The following is a 7164-nucleotide window of genomic DNA, read 5'->3' as shown; positions in this document are numbered from 1 at the left end:
CCAATGTCATTAGGCATACAAAGAGATGTTAGGGTTGTAAGTAAATCATAGCTGCAAATGAATATATGTTCTAAAAGTTTATTTTTAACTTTATTTCAGCTGTTAAACCATAGAAATGTTTCGTTTTAAATGTTGAGTGCTTTTTTTCAGGAAAAAAATGGCTTGAAGTGTTAATTAAACTACAAAAGATCTCTCCACATTTTGAAAGCATCTTATTATTTGTGAATCACAGTTTTCTAGAGTTTAAAATCAAGAATAATAGAGTCCCCTTCACTAATCTGATGAAAAGATCAAATAAGAAAATACATGCACACATTTTATAAAAGCAGGATCTGTAGGATAATTAAGTGTTAATATTTTATTAATATCAACCTTAATGTTTATGTTGTGCATGTCTTTGTGTGTATGGGTACATCTTTCCCACACTTTGCCTCTTTAAATAAGAAATTAATATGAGAATAGTAATGTAATTTCCTTTCTTAAGTGTCCTTGAACTGTGTAGATAGATGGTTACACATTTTCTACTAATGGAAAAGTTAGTAGTTTTAATCTGTTCAGAATATCTTGAAAGAGGAGGGTATATACCTTTGTTCTTCACTTTATTCAATTATAATCAAAACTTTTACATTATATCCATCTGTACATGAGCTATGTAGACATCTTTGTAGTTCTTTGAGAAAAACATCATCCTGGGAAAGGTAGAATTGTGAAAACAATGCAAGATAGGGCAATGTAGTGATTTGTTGTTCACAGAGTCACTAAGAATAGTAGTGGATTCAACAGCACCTAACAACAGCATACATAAGATAGGTTAAGTTTTCAAGGGTTTGAGTTTTGAGTAGATTTTCATTTCGTTTAAGATGTCATTTTTAAAAGATCAGTAATTTATTCAATTTTACATTTATTACCTAATATAGCAACCTGCTTTGCAGAAAACACATCATATAAACTGTCATAACTTGCAATTGATGAGGATTTATGTCATTGTTTACATAATTGTAAGCTAAATGAAAATTTATGTTTTTAACTTCTGTACATGATAAAAAAATAAAATACAAGGCTTCTAAAAGTAAAAAATATAGCTAATTGATATTTTCATAGATGATATTACTAAAACCAAACAAAGTACACTTTCATACAGTTAGAAGAACACCATCGAGCTTGTATCCATATAAGGTATAATATAGACTGAGACTGTAATTCACTGAGATTTATGCTTTGATCTAATGTTCCCATTCTCCTGCTAATGGGTATAAGTCACTTATTATCTTAATCAGTTGATGTTTCTAGAAAAAGGAAATGTTTAAAAATAAGAAAGCTCAAACTGTATGGCCTCTTTATTGGCTCATTTACAAAGTGAAGGGTGTGGAGATGCCTGAGTGTCTTTGATCGTTTGAGATAAGGGAAAGAGGAATATTTAATAAGCCTCATAAATCCAGCATGGTTTGGCTTAGAATCTATGATATAAGTTTTGTTGATGGAGCTTCTAAACAATAATGTAGTGTGTTCATTTGAATTTTATCAAATAAAATTATAAAAATCTCAAACACACTGTCATTAAAAGTTCCAACTTATAGCAACCCTTTGTCAGGTATTCAAGTCTGTTAATTGTAAAAGGAAGAAATTTCCAGTTTTTCCACCCTCTTGACACTGGTAAATTTGAACTGCTGAAAACTCACTAGTCTTTGGTTACCATCAAGCCTCCCTTTTGGGGGTTTCCAATGCTATAAATTATTATGGGAGATTGCCCATCTTTGGTGGACCACTGGTCGCTTCATACGCTTCGGTTAGAAGCACAACATGCGATGCACTGTGCCATCAAGTTTCTGCATTTTACCAAACTTAAAAGAAAAACTTAAAGGTACGAACTAAATTACAAATTAGACAGTGACAGCTTAAAATCATGGCTTAACTTTGTTTTTAATGTCTTGAACCACAAGTTGAAAATCTAAAATTTTGCCATGGTATTAGATATGATAATCACAAATACATGCTTTTTTAGGAGATATTAATATTTAACTGTGTTAAAGAAATTTCTTTCAAGATATTAGTCTAACAAAAAGAAACAATACAGCAGTATTGAAACTACAAATGTAACTAATGTGTTGGCAAAAAAAAGTCTGTTGGGAGAACAGTGAGGACTAGATTCAACCTGCAAGTGCCTTCGTGATGGATGCTTACAACACTTTTTAGGAAGCCAATTATACTGGAGTTTTTGCGCAGGAACTGGAGATCAGCCAGTCAGTTGTATCCACAAAGCCTCTTTGGAACTGTCTCTTTCAAATAAGAGCTGTGAAAAACATTATAGCAACGTTGAACCTTTATCCCACTCTGGTAAGAGAAGCTTTCTGTTTTGTTGCTATGGTGAGAGTTTGATATGAAATCCTTTGAAGCCATAATATGGTCTGGTAAAGAAAAAGCTGCTCTATGTTGCAAGCCATAAATGTTTTCTATTATTTTGAAGTTTGGTTGTTTTTCAATAATGTTTTTTGCCTGAAGCCTGTTGCAAGATAAAACTGAATCACTAAGTCATATTGCACATGTTGAATTTCTATTGGAAACATGGGGATCTTAAACTACTTTTCAGTTAAATCAATGCAGTGTTAGTTTATATTTCATACTGTAGATCTTCCAGTCTGGGCAAAATTTGGGGGTTAGGGGGTAGGGGGTTTGGGGGCAGGGAGAGGAGAGGGGCTGAATCTGTATTCTGACACCATGGTTCAAAGTGAATTCAAGTGTTAAATTCTTCCCCTGACTAATGTCAGTGTTATTTCTAGAGAACTTAATACCATATAAACACAGGATACAACCAAAGCTAGCCTTTCGGTTTAGTGAGAAACATTTCTGACCACAGTAGACTACTCTCATTTTATGAACTGTGAAGCACTGGGGGAAATAATACCAGGATATAAAGAAATATGAATTTATTTATATAAAGTTTATGGTACTATTATGTGTAAATAAAATATTAATGTATATGTAGAAGGTGCAAGATTGTTTTTCACATACATTTCAGTATATTAGCAATGATTCTGTAAATTATTGTCTAACTTGGAGGGGTCTAGAGAGCGCCGTGCTGAGTGAAATAACTCAGTCTCATAAGGATAAATACTGTATAAAACCATTATTGTATGATGAGTATAAGCATCCAAGAGAGGTAGAGAAGGGTTTAAGCAAAGGGCTGAGTATGTGGGGGAAGAAGGGAGATTAATCATACGGTTGTACAATTTGATGGGGCTGGGTTAGGGAATAGAAACAATTTCTTCTTAAAAACAATGTAATCATATTTTGTAAATAAACTAGTTGTTGTTGTTGTTATGTGCCGTCAAGTCGCTTGAGACTCATAGCGACCCTATGTACAACAGCCCTAAACTCTGCTCTGTCCTATGCCAATCACATTGTCTCTGACACTCCCATCCCGATTATCCCAGTCACTGAATCAATCCACCTCATAGAGGACCTTCCCCTCCTGCGCTGTCCCTCCACTCTATCAAGCATGATGTCCCTCTCTAAGGACCGGTCCCTCCTTACAACATGTCCAAAGTGTGTTAGACGGAGCCTCAGAATCCTTGCCTCCAAGGAGCCACCCAGTTTAACCCTTTCCAGGATGAATCTGTTTGTTTTCCTAGCAGTCCATGGTACTCTCAATACTCTTCTTCAGCACCACAGCTCAAAGGCATCAATTCTCTTTCTATCCTCCTTGGTCATTGTCCAACTCTCTGATGCATAACAAGTGATTGTGAAGACCATGGCCTGTATTAGATGCACCTTAGTCTACAGAGAGGCATCATTGCTCTTCAGTACTTTGGAGAGGTCCCTAACAGCAGACTTTCCTATGGCAAAGTGCCTTTTAATTTCCTGGCTATTGGTGTCAAGAGTGTTGATTGTAGAGTCAAGCAAACTAAAGCTGTGAACAATCTCAATCTCTTCACCATCCATCCTGATGCTGCCAATTGGTCCAGTGGTGAGAATCTTTGTCTTCTTGACATTGAGCCTCAATCCATATTGTAGGCTGCAGTCCTTGACCCTCTACAGCAGGTGCTTCAGGTCCTCCTCAGTTTCAGCAAGCAGGGTTGTGTCATCTGCATAACTAGTAAAATAGTTAAAAGACTTTTCACTCATTGAGTTGCACTTAATATAAAATTTCTTTTAGAAAGCAAGCTTGTGTTATACACACTTTCTCATTTTGTTATTTAACTATTTTCACAGCTCCATTTGTCTGTCCACAAAATTATTTTAATAAGTAGTTCCAACAAAGCATTTTCAGTCCCAAAGAGTCCAGCAAGTTTCAGTCTTACTAGTGGACCCTAATATTATTGTTAAATACTTGAATTGGAACTAATACATTGCTGACCCTTCAGTGGGTTTTCTGAGGTAGTAAATCACAAGGGAGGAGATTATCTGTCTTTCTCCTACAGAGCAGTGGGTGAATTGTAACTTTTGTGATTTTGTGATCATACCTCATCATTAGGCCACTGTAGCTCCAATGGATTACTAATAAAGACTCGCATTTATATAGACATTTCAAATAGTTTTTGTTGTATACCTTCATAAAAGCTTCAATAAGAGGAAAAGTTTATATATATATATATATATATACACACACACGTATATATATTAGAAAAGAAACTATTATAACATTTACATATTCAATGAAATTTCAGTATATGTGCTCAAAAATTATTTAATATTGAGGTTTAGGCTAAGGACAAATAAATTTAAAAAAAAGAGTATACAAATCATGGAGACTCACAGATGAAATGAAATGCAATGAGAATTACTTTTTTTTCTGGTTAAAAAAACTCAAAACCAATTGTCCCTAAGGATAGGAAATCTTCCTTCATTCAGTCAATTGCCTTTGAAAGCCCACTAAAGGGTCATCTGTGGGTTAGATGTGTCTCAACAGCACAAAACAACAACAATCACAGTGATAGCTATTTTTCCTCTTCTATTGACCCTTTTAAAATTATACATGCATTTAATGCATTATCAAAATGCACATGACATACATCATAAGAAACAGAAAGAAAGCCTTGCCCCTGAGGAAGTATGGTATGCAGAGTAACTGAAGCAAGACAATAATTATGTTGTTATAAGTTTATAGAGTAAATATATACACATATATGTATAGATACACATGTATTTCTTATATCTAGATATATAGAACAATATCATTGATTTCACATGCAAGCAAGATTCTACTGAAGATTATCCAAAAATGACTGGAACAATACATCAGCAGAGAACTGCCGGACATCCAGGCTGGGTTTAGAAGGGGTCGTGGTACTAGGGATATTGTAGCTAATGTTAGATGGATCTTAGCTGAAAGCAGGGAATACCAGAGGAATGTCTGTGTTTCATTGACTATACAAAGGCATTTGACTGTGTGGATCATAAAAAATTGTGGCTGATTCTGAGAAGAATGGGAATCCCAGAACAGTTGATCATGACAATGTGAAACTTATACTTGGACCAAGAGGCAGTCATCAGAACAGAACAAGGAGACACTACGTGGTTCAAAATTGGGAAGGGTATATGCCAGCGATGTGTCCTGTCTCCATACCTTTTCAATCTGTATGCAGAAAAGATTATCCGGGAGGCTGGGCTCTGTGAGGAGAAATGTGGCATCAGGATTGGTGGAAAATCTGTCAACAATCTGAATTATGCAGGTGACACAACCCTGCTTGCTGAAACTGAGGAGGACCTAAAGTGCTAGCTGCAGAGGGTCAAGAACTGCAGCCTTCAATATGGATTGACGCTTGCTATCAAGAAAACAAAGATTTCCACCCCTGAGCCAATTGGCAGCATCAGGACGGATGGTGAAGATATAGAGATTGTTCACAGCTTTAGTTTGCTTGGCTCCACAGTCAAAACTCTTGGCACCAGCAGCAATGAAATTAAAAGTCTGCTGTTAGGGACCTCTCCAAAGTATTGAAGAGCAGTGGTGTCTCTCTGGAGACTAAGGTGTGTCTGATAGAGGCCATGGTCTTCACAATCACTTGTTATGCATCAGAAAGTTGGACAATGACTAGGGAGGAAAGGAGAATTGATGCCTTTGAGCTGTGGTGCTGGAGAAGAGTATTGAGGGTACGTATCCTGGACTGCTAAGAAAGTAAACAGATTTATCCTAGAGCAGTTAAAACCAGGCTGCTCCTTGGAGCCAAGGGTTCTGAGACTTCATCTGACATATTTTGGACATGTTATACGGAGGGACCAGTCCTTGGAGAGGGATATCATGCTTGGGAGGGTATAGGGACAGTGCAGGAGGGGAAGATCCTCTGTGAGGTAGATTGATTCAGTGAATGGGGTAATCGAGAAGGGTGTATCCGAGACAGTGAGATTGCCATAGGACAGAGAGTCACAAGTGACTTGAAGGTACATACAACAACAACACCAACTATATATCTATCTTTATCAACCAAGGTGTTTCCTTTGAAGGAAGGATGATAAAACTATTACCAAATGCAAGGGGTCCTTTCTGTAGTTAATAGCCAATAAAACAGACTGATTGTAGTATCTATAAGTACTTTATTACAGATCTGGGAGAACAGTGAGTCTACCTCAAAAACTCCCGTCCCTTCTGGGAGTGGTCATTAAATTTTTATACTAGGGTTAGATATTAATTTACTTAACAATACACATTTGTTAGTAAAGGTGTAGAATTTCTACATTTGAAAAGAACAGTTCATATATGAGTAGTAGTAGTAATTCAGGAAAGGCACATTTTCCTTCCTGGTAAACAGGCAGATTAAGTTACAATTTATGTAGGACTAGGAAAAAAATTTGTGAAAGAGGTACACACTGATCTAGTAATGATGCATTTCCTCTCCTAATAAACAGCTTAAACCATTTTTCATGACTAAAGAGGGGAAAAAGAATTCTAAGACAAAGTAACTAGTTTTGCAGCCTGGAGAAAATGGATGTCACACTCAGGTTTCAGCCTGGAACTTACCCGTCTTTGGTCTTTTACAAAGGATTTTTCCAGTGATGAAGCTTGACGGCACAAAAACTATAGGTTTATAACTGACACATATTTAGAGAATTCTGAACTTTTTCATACCACTTCATCAAAACTTTGTTTCCCGTGATTGGGGTGTGTCAGAAAGGATCAGTTTTCAATAAAGGCACTATGCTGAAAGGAAGTTCAGACAACTCTCAATGAAA

Source organism: Elephantulus edwardii, unplaced genomic scaffold, assembly GCF_000299155.1.
Source record: "Elephantulus edwardii isolate Elephantulus edwardi_28Jun2011 unplaced genomic scaffold, EleEdw1.0 scaffold00078, whole genome shotgun sequence".
In the NCBI taxonomy this organism is placed as follows: Eukaryota; Metazoa; Chordata; class Mammalia; order Macroscelidea; family Macroscelididae; genus Elephantulus; species Elephantulus edwardii.
The sequence above is the reverse complement of the archived record's forward strand: the minus strand, read 5'-3'. Positions refer to the sequence as shown.